This window comes from Staurois parvus, unplaced genomic scaffold (assembly GCF_062004578.1).
Source record: "Staurois parvus isolate SC_StPar_1 unplaced genomic scaffold, SC_StPar_1.0 ptg001832l, whole genome shotgun sequence".
Classification (NCBI taxonomy): domain Eukaryota; kingdom Metazoa; phylum Chordata; class Amphibia; order Anura; family Ranidae; genus Staurois; species Staurois parvus.
In genome coordinates this window covers 111,538-120,000 of record NW_028319628.1, presented here as the reverse complement: position 1 = coordinate 120,000, position 8,463 = coordinate 111,538, and the positions used below count along the sequence as shown (strand labels likewise).

Below are 8,463 nucleotides of genomic sequence, written 5' to 3'. Positions count from 1 at the left end.
AATACCATGTGATACATGAGGGGTTCGAGGGCCCTGCTCTTTCGAGCTTACAATGTAGGAGGGAGGGGATAGTGGTACAGAAGGAGATAACTGTGGGGGATGGAGTGGTAGGAAGAGTGGAGGAGATCGGCAATTAGCAGGGGGTGGGGTAGGCTTCCCTGAAGAGGTGGGTTTTCAGGGTGCGCCTTAATGAGAGGAGAGTAGGTGATAGTCTGATGGATTGGGGTAGGGAGTTCCAGAGTATGTGTGACGCCCTGGAGAAATCCTGGAGGCGGGTATGGGAGGAGGAGACCAGGGAACTAGAGAGAAGGAGGTCTTGTGAGGAGCGGAGTGTGCGTGATGCGTGGTACTTGGATATTAGGTCAGTGATGTAGTTCGGGGCAGTATGGTGGACGGCTTTGTACGTCAGTGTTAGGATTTTGAATTTGATCCGTTGTGCAATCGAAAGTCAGTGGAGGGATTGGCAGAGGGGGGTGGAGGACACTGAGTGGAGGCCAGTGGAGGGATTGGCAGAGGGGGGTGGAGGACACTGAGTGGAGGACAGTGGAGGGATTGGCAGAGGGGGGTGGAGGACACTGAGTGGAGCTCAGTGGAGGGATTGGCAGAGGGGGGTGGCGGAGATGGAGCGGTTGGAAAGGTGAATGAGTCTGACAGCCGTGTTCAGGATCGACTGAAGTGGGGATAGCCAGCGGCGAGGCAGGCCAGTGAGGAGGGAGTTGCAGTAGTCGAGTCGTGATATGATGAGGGAGTGGATGAGCTGTTTAGTGGTTTCTGGGGTTAGGAAAGTGCAGATTTTGGCGATGTTGCGGAGGTGGAGTCTGCATGAGTTATTTAGTGATTGGACTTGGGGCTGGAAGGATAGGTTGGAGTCCAGAATGACTCCAAGTACTCTGGCCTATGGGGCGGGCCTGATAGTGGCATTGTTGGAGAAGTCAGTAGGGGGGGGTGCGCGGGCTGGGGGAAAGACTAGGAGCTCAGTTTTGGAGAGGTTCAGTTTAAGGAAGTGGAGAGACATCCAGTCGGATAAGTCGTTTAGTAGGTATTTGACTCGGGCGGAGATTGCGGGGGTGAGGCGAGAGGTTGAGAGATAGATTTGTGTGTCGTCGGCATAGAGGTGGTAGTTGAAGCCGTGAGAGTGTATAAGTTTGCTAAGGGAGGAGGAGTAGATGGAGAATAGAAGGGGCCCAAGAACGGAGCCCTGAGGGACCCCAACAGAGAGTGGGAGTGAGGGGGAAGTGGTAGCGTTTTAGGTAATGCTGAAGGAGTGTAGTGATAGGTAGGACGAGAGCCAGGAGAGAGAGGAATCTCTGAGGCCGAGTGTCAGGGAACAAGAAGATTGCCGCAGCACATGAATCTGAATATGCGCAGAATCCCGACAAGGCATACAGGCAGGCGGGCACTAGGACCCAGGCGCGCCTGTCACCAATGACGACACCAGGCAGGCAGTAGGACCCAGGTGCGCCTGTCGGAGCTGTCCGGGCTATTTAAAGAGCACCTTGATGTTGATTCAGTGCTGACTGGTCTTCAGCTCCCCCCCGTGTCCTGCTTGTTTCCTGTGCAATTTCCTTTGGTTCTGACCCGGATTGTTCCTGACCCGACTCTGAGTACTCTCCTGCCCCCCGGTTCCTGACTTTGGCTCTGTTCCTGACTCTGGCATTCCTTCCTGATCCTGTACCACGCTGCCCGACTGTTATGACCCTGGCTATCCTACGACTCCGCTCCAGTCCTGTGTCCTGGCTACATACCTGGCTCTGCTGTGCATCTGGCAATCCACTGTACCTGCCTGATCTATCTCCACAGTAACCAGATCAAAGGATATCCTGCTTATCAAGGTCATCATCTGCAAGAGCCGCAAGCAAAACCCTGGCGCTCTTGTCCCCCTGGTCCTTAGACGCCCTCTGTTCCAACCTCAGCGGGCTCAGGATTAGTGACACAATTGAGGCCGACCTCGTCAATTCAGTCTCCCATCAGGTACGTGACACCGAGTTAGTGTAGTTTTTTTTTGAGGAGGAGGTGGTCGACTGTGTTGGAGGCCGCGGAAAGGTCAAGGAGAAGGAGCACTGAATAGTGGCCGTTAGCTTTGGTGGTTAGGAGGTCATTGGAGAGTTTGAGTAGGGCAGTTTTGGTGGAGTGTAGGGGACGAAAGCCGGACTGGAGGAGATCGAGGAGGTGGTTGTCATTGAGGTGAGAGCTTAGGCGATTGTAGACTAAGTGCTCGAGGAGTATGGATGTGAATGGGAGCAGGGAGATGGGTCTGAGGTTGTTCGGGTCATTGGGGTCCAGGGAGGGCTTTTTAAGTATGGGAGAATGTGGACTGAGTCACAGCACAGGTGCTAATGGATTGCTCGTCTTCTTTCCCTGTTACAAATGGTACAAGACACGGTTGTGCCTTTTCACCTCTCATTTTCCTTTTAATGTGTGGACCATTTCTACACTATGTTAGGAGTAAGCAGAACATTCATCATATCTTGACTGGGCATAAATGCCATAAGGTCTCTACTTATGCAGATGATCTGCTCTTTTTTAGCAGTTAACTGGATGTCACCATTCCCAACTTGATGGTTGAATTTAGACATTATGGTGAATTATCTAATTTTCAAATAAATTATCAGAAGTCTGAGGCACTCAGCTTGAACCTGTCGGAGGTCATGCAACAGAGATTCAAATACTTTGCTTTTAGGTGGCCATCTTCCAGAGAATGGGAGAGGCTCTAGATAAGTTCTGGAGGTGAGTGTGGGAGGAGGTAACTGGAGAGCAGGAGGTCTTGGAGGGGAGAGGACGATATTTGCAGATGAGGTTGGTGATGTAGCTGAGGGCGATGTTGTGGATGGCCTTGCATGTTGTGGTTAGTATTTTGAAATGATATGTTGGGCTAGTTGAAGCCACTGAAGAGATAGGCAGAGGGGCAGTAGTCATGGATTGGTTAGTAAGGTGCATTAGTCTGGCAGCAGTGTTCATAGCAGACTGAAGGGGGGATAACCAGTGTAAGGGTAGGCCAGTGAGCAGGAAGTTGTAGTCAAGTTGGGAAATAATCAAGGAGTGAATAAGCTGTTGTGTGGTGTCTTTAGTCAGGAAGGGGCATATTCTGGAAATGTTCCGGTGTTTGAGGCGGCAACATTTAGCCAGATATTGGATGTGGGGGATGGAGAGGTCAGAGTCTAGGATTACACCTATCAAAATTAGGATTACACCTGGCATGTGTGGAGGGACCATTGGTTGTGCCGTTGATCTCAATAGTAAAGTCATAGGGAGGAGATACAGAAGGAGGAACTATTACAAGCTCAGTTTCAGAAAGACTGAGTTTGAGGTAGTGGTGTGCCATTCATACTGATATGTCACTTAGTAAATTTGTGATCTGTAAGGGGATTGAGGGGGTGAACTGAGGAGTTGAGAGATAGATCTGGGTGTCATCAGCATAGAGGTGGCATTGGAAGCCATGGGAGGTTATCAACTGGCCTATGGAAGAGATATAAAGAGAGAAGAGGAGGAGTCCAAGGACAGATCCTTGGGGGACCCCAACAGAAAGAGGAAGAGGAGCAGAGTAGATGGTATTGTATGTGACACTAAAAGTGCACTGGTACCAGAATACCCAGGAAAGAGCAGAGACATGTAGGCCAATTGAGTGGAGTTTGTTGAGGAAGAGTGTGTGGTCAACTGTGTCAAGGGCAGCAGAAAGGTCTAAGAGTATGAGCATGGAGTATGGCCATTGGTTTTAGCAGTTAACAGGTCATTGGTGAGTTTTAATAGAGAATTTTCAGTGGAACGTTGCGGGAGGAAGCAGAACTGTAGGGGATTGAGAAGGTTGTTGTCAAGGAGGTAGCAACTCATACCACTGTGGATAAGGCATTCAAGAAGCTTGGAGGCAAATGGCAGCAGGGAGATGGGTCTTAGGTTATTCAAACAGGTGGGGTCCAGTGAGGATTTTTTAAGTGTTGAGTGTGGTGTTGGACTTGGTGAGTTGATTGGGAGAGAAAGCTGGATGCTGGCTATCTCATGACGAATTGTGTTGATTTTGTTATTGAAATGATTGGCAATATCCTGGGCAGTAAGCAAGTTGGTGGCTGGAGGCAGTGTGGGGTGAAGTAAGGAATTAAAGGTAGAAAAGAGTTGACAGGATTTGGATGAGAGGGTTTTGATGAGACTCGTGTAGTAGGTTTGTTTAGCAGTATGGAGGCAGGAGCTGTATTTGAGAAGGAGGGATATGTAGAGGGTGAAGTCTTTCAGGGATTTAGTTTTACTCCATACTCGCTCAGGAGCACAGCTGTATCTCTTGAGACTTCTGGTGTCTTCTGTTTGCCAGGGTTGTGACAGGTGAGGCCAGGTTCTGCGTGTAGTGAGAGGAGCATGGTGTCCAGGAAGGATGACAGAATGTTGTTGTAGTCACAAGTGCCCAGGTCTGGGAAGGACAGGGGAGCCATTTTATCATAAAGGCAGTCAGTAGCAGGATGAAGAAGGGAAGGGTTGTGGTGACCAAGTTTCCCGCGGGTAACCGTTTGCTGGTTGGAGGCATGGGAGGTAGGAGACAGGGAAAGTGTGAAACTGAGAAGGTTGTGGTCCGAGAGAGGAAAAGGGATATCGGAGAGGTTACAGGGAGTGCATAAGTGGGAGAATGCGAAGTTGAGGGTGTTGCCATTGGAGAAAGTGGTGGCTGGTGTCCATTGTATTAGGTTAAAAGAGGAGGTTAAGTTGAGTAGTTGAGAAGTGGCTGAGGTAATAACATTGACTGGAAAGAGATGCCTGTAGCAAAAAGCAAGAAAAAAAAATAGCGCAGGGTAGACATGACTTAAGAGGGGGGTAGGAAAGACAAGAAAAGGTTAAGAGAAAAGTAGGTGGGAGTTAGAAAATGGGCAGGTTATCTGATTGGTGATCGGAATGCAGGGTGGGGTCTTCAGCACCTTTGGGTATGGTTGTGGGGGGGTCATCCTGTTCAGTCCAGGATAAGGCATCGGTGGAGCGAGCTTTCCTCCCACCCTCCCTGATGGTGTGTGTGAGTTTTTTTTTTTATTCTCGGTTTGTTCTGGTTCCGGAGGCGGTTGTTGGTCTTTGGAGGCGGCACATACTTTTAAGCTAAAGCGAATGGTTGGAACCCATCGGTGGGATGGTGTGTTGGGACCCATCGGTGGGATGGTGTGTTGGGACCCATCGGTGGGATGGTGTGTTGGGACCCATCGGTGGGATGGTGTGTTGAGACCCATCGGTGGGATGGTGTGTTGAGACCCATCGGTGAGATGGTGTGTTGGGACCCATCGGTGGGATGGTGTGTTGGGACCCATCGGTGGGATGGTGTGTTGAGACCCATCGGTGAGATGGTGTGTTGGGACCCATCGGTGGGATGGTGTGTTGGGACCCATCGGTGGGATGGTGTGTTGGGACCCATCGGTGGGATGGTGTGCCCGGGTGTATTTGATCGTCTGTGCGTCAAAAAAATATTTTCAGAACAAAAACTTATATTTTGAACTTTTTACTATAAAACATGTCCAGTAAAAAAATTAAAAAAATCTACTTTGGTCATAAATTTAGGCCAAAATATATTCTGCTCCATGTCTTTGCTAAAAAGAAATTTCCATACGTGTAAACTAATTGGTTTACGTGAAAGTTCTAGCGTTTACAAATGGCGGGATATATATTAGAATTTTTTTTTTACTAGTAATGGAGGCGATCAGTGGCTTATAGTGGGACTACAACGGACATTCTGACACTGGGGGGGGGGAAACTGACTTGGTGTTACTGACATCCCCAGTGACACCAATACAGTGATCAGTGCTAATAAAAAGCACCAACACTGTACTAATGACACTGGGCAGGAAGGGGTTAACATGTGGGGTGATCAAAGGGTTACCTGTGTGCTGTGTTTGTGTTTCACTGTAAGCATGCTGCTATGCAGAGCCATACAAATGAGTGTGCAGGAGCTGACAGGCGAGAGATCCGTGTTGTCTATACACAGGTCTCTCCCCTGTCGGAGATACTCGGTGATCACTGGGTGCCAGCAAGTAATCACCGGCCGGGACCCGGTGATTGACAGCCGAGGCTGCAAATGGCGGTGCTACCCGGAACTGCAAAATCTCATATATATACAGTGGGGCAAAAAAGTATTCAGTCAGCCACCAATTGTGCAAGTTCTTCCACTTACAAAGATGAGAGAGGCCTGTAATTGGCATCATAGGGAGACCTCAACTATGAGAGACAAAATGAGAAAACAAATCCAGACAATCTCATTGGCTGATCTGGAAAGAATTTATTTGCAAATTATGGTGGAAAATAAGTATTTGGTCACCTACAAACAAGCAAGATTTCTGGCTCTCACAGACCTGGACCTTCTTCTTTAAGAGGCTCCTCTGTCCTGCACTCATTACCTGTATCAATGGCACCTGTTTGAACTTGTTATCAGTATGAAAGACACCTGTCCACAACCTCAAACAGTCACACTCCAAACTTCACTATGGTGAAGACCAAAGAGCTGTCGAAGGACACCAGAAACAAAATTGTAGACCTGCACCAGGCTGGGAAGACTGAATCTGCAATAGGCAAGCAGCTTGGTGTGAACAAATCAACTGTGGGAGCAATAATTAGAAAATGGAAGACATACAAGACCACTGATAATCTCCCTCGATCTGGGGCTCCACGCAAGATCTCACCCCGTGGGGTCAAAATGATCACAAGAACAGCGAGCAAAAATCCCAGGACCACACGGGGGGACCTAGTGAATGACCTGCAGAGAGCTGGGACCAACGTAACAAAGGCTACCATCAGTAACACACTACGCCGCCAGGGACTCAGATCCTGCAGTGCCAGACGTGTCCCCCTGCTTAAGCCAGTACATGTCCGGCCCGTCTGAAGTTTGCTAGAGAGCATTTGGATGATCCAGAAGAGGATTGGGAGAATGTCATATGGTCAGATGAAACCAAAATAGAACTGTTTGGTAGAAACACAACTCGTCGTGTTTGGAGGAGAGAGAATGCTGAGTTGCATCCAAAGAACACCATACCTACTGTGAAGCATGGGGGTGGCAACATCATGCTTTGGGGCTGTTTCTTCACAAAGGGACCAGGATGACTGATCCATGTACAGGACAGAATGAATGGGGCCATGTATCGTGAGATTTTGAGTGCAAACCTCCTTCCATCAGCAAGGGCATTGAAGATGAAACGTGGCTGGGTCTTCCAACATGACAATGATCCCAAACATACCGCCCGGGCAACGAAGGAGTGGCTTCGTAAGAAGCATTTCAAGGTCCTGGAGTGGCCTAGCCAGTCTCCAGATCTCAACCCCATAGAAAACCTTTGGAGGGAGTTGAAAGTCTGTGTTGCCCAGCGACAGCCCCAAAACATCACTGCTCTAGAGGAGATCTGGATGGAGGATGGGCCAACATACCAGCAACAGTGTGTGCCAACCTTGTGAAGACTTCCAGGAAACGTCTGACCTCTGTCATTGCCAACAAAGGATATATAACAAAGTATTGACATGAACTTTTCATATTGATCAAATACTTATTTTCCACCATAATTTGCAAATAAATTCTTTCCAGATCAGCCAATGTGATTGTCTGGATTTGTTTTCTCATTTTGTCTCTCATAGTTGAGGTCTCCCTATGATGCCAATTACAGGCCTCTCTCATCTTTGTAAGTGGGAGAACTTGCACAATTGGTGGTGACTAAATACTTTTTTGCCCCACTGTATACGTGATTGTGCGCTCCCGTTCCGAGCTGTAGCAGTATTTCTGCTATAGGGCGGCACGGAACCGGTTAACTACATTGGTAAAGTCTGCCGAGTCCAACAATCACTTACTAACAAATACAAACTGTACCGGAAATGTTGGATATCTCTCCTTCTGGACACGGGGAACACTCATAGCAGCATTTATGTATGGAAGAGCCAAACTTTTTTCTGCTGCCGGGCAAACAGGAATCTGAGCATCGAGATATTGTTACCTGAAATCAGATATTATTATTATTATTATTATCATTATTATTAACCGCTTGCATACCGGGCACTTTTACCCTTTTCCTGCCCAGGCCAATTTTCAGGTTTCAGCGCTCTCACACTTTGAATGACAATTGCGCGGTCATACAACATTGTACTCAAACTAAAATTTTATCATTTTCTTCACACAACTAGAGATTTCTTTTGGTGGTATTTAATCACTGCTGGGGTTTTTTATTTTTTGCTAAATTACCAATAAAAGACTGAAAATTTTGAAAAAAAACTCACGTTTTTCTTTGTTTCTGTTATAAAAGTTTGCAAATAAATAATTGTTCTTCATAAATTTCATACATTTAGGCCGAAATGTAACATTACATATATCCCCCAAATGTCAGAACAATACAGATATCCCCCAAATGTCAGAACAGTACAGATATCTGTACTGTCCTGACATTTGGGGGATATCTGTACTGTCCTGACATTTGGGGGATATCTGTACTGTCCTGACATTTGGGGGATATCTGTACCGTTCTGACATTTGGG

General features: G+C 47.7%; 1 protein-coding gene across 1 annotated transcript in view; it reads right to left on the bottom strand.

Annotated features, from left to right (window-relative positions):
- LOC149434112 (vomeronasal type-2 receptor 26-like) overlaps window positions 1–7,916 on the bottom strand; it is a 14,097-nt gene extending 6,181 nt beyond the window's left edge. The window contains exon 1 of the mRNA XM_089664092.1: window positions 7,805–7,916. The gene's annotated coding sequence lies outside the window, so the exon portion shown is untranslated. The remainder of the gene's footprint in view (window positions 1–7,804) is intronic.
- Window positions 7,917–8,463: the final 547 nt, after the last annotated feature.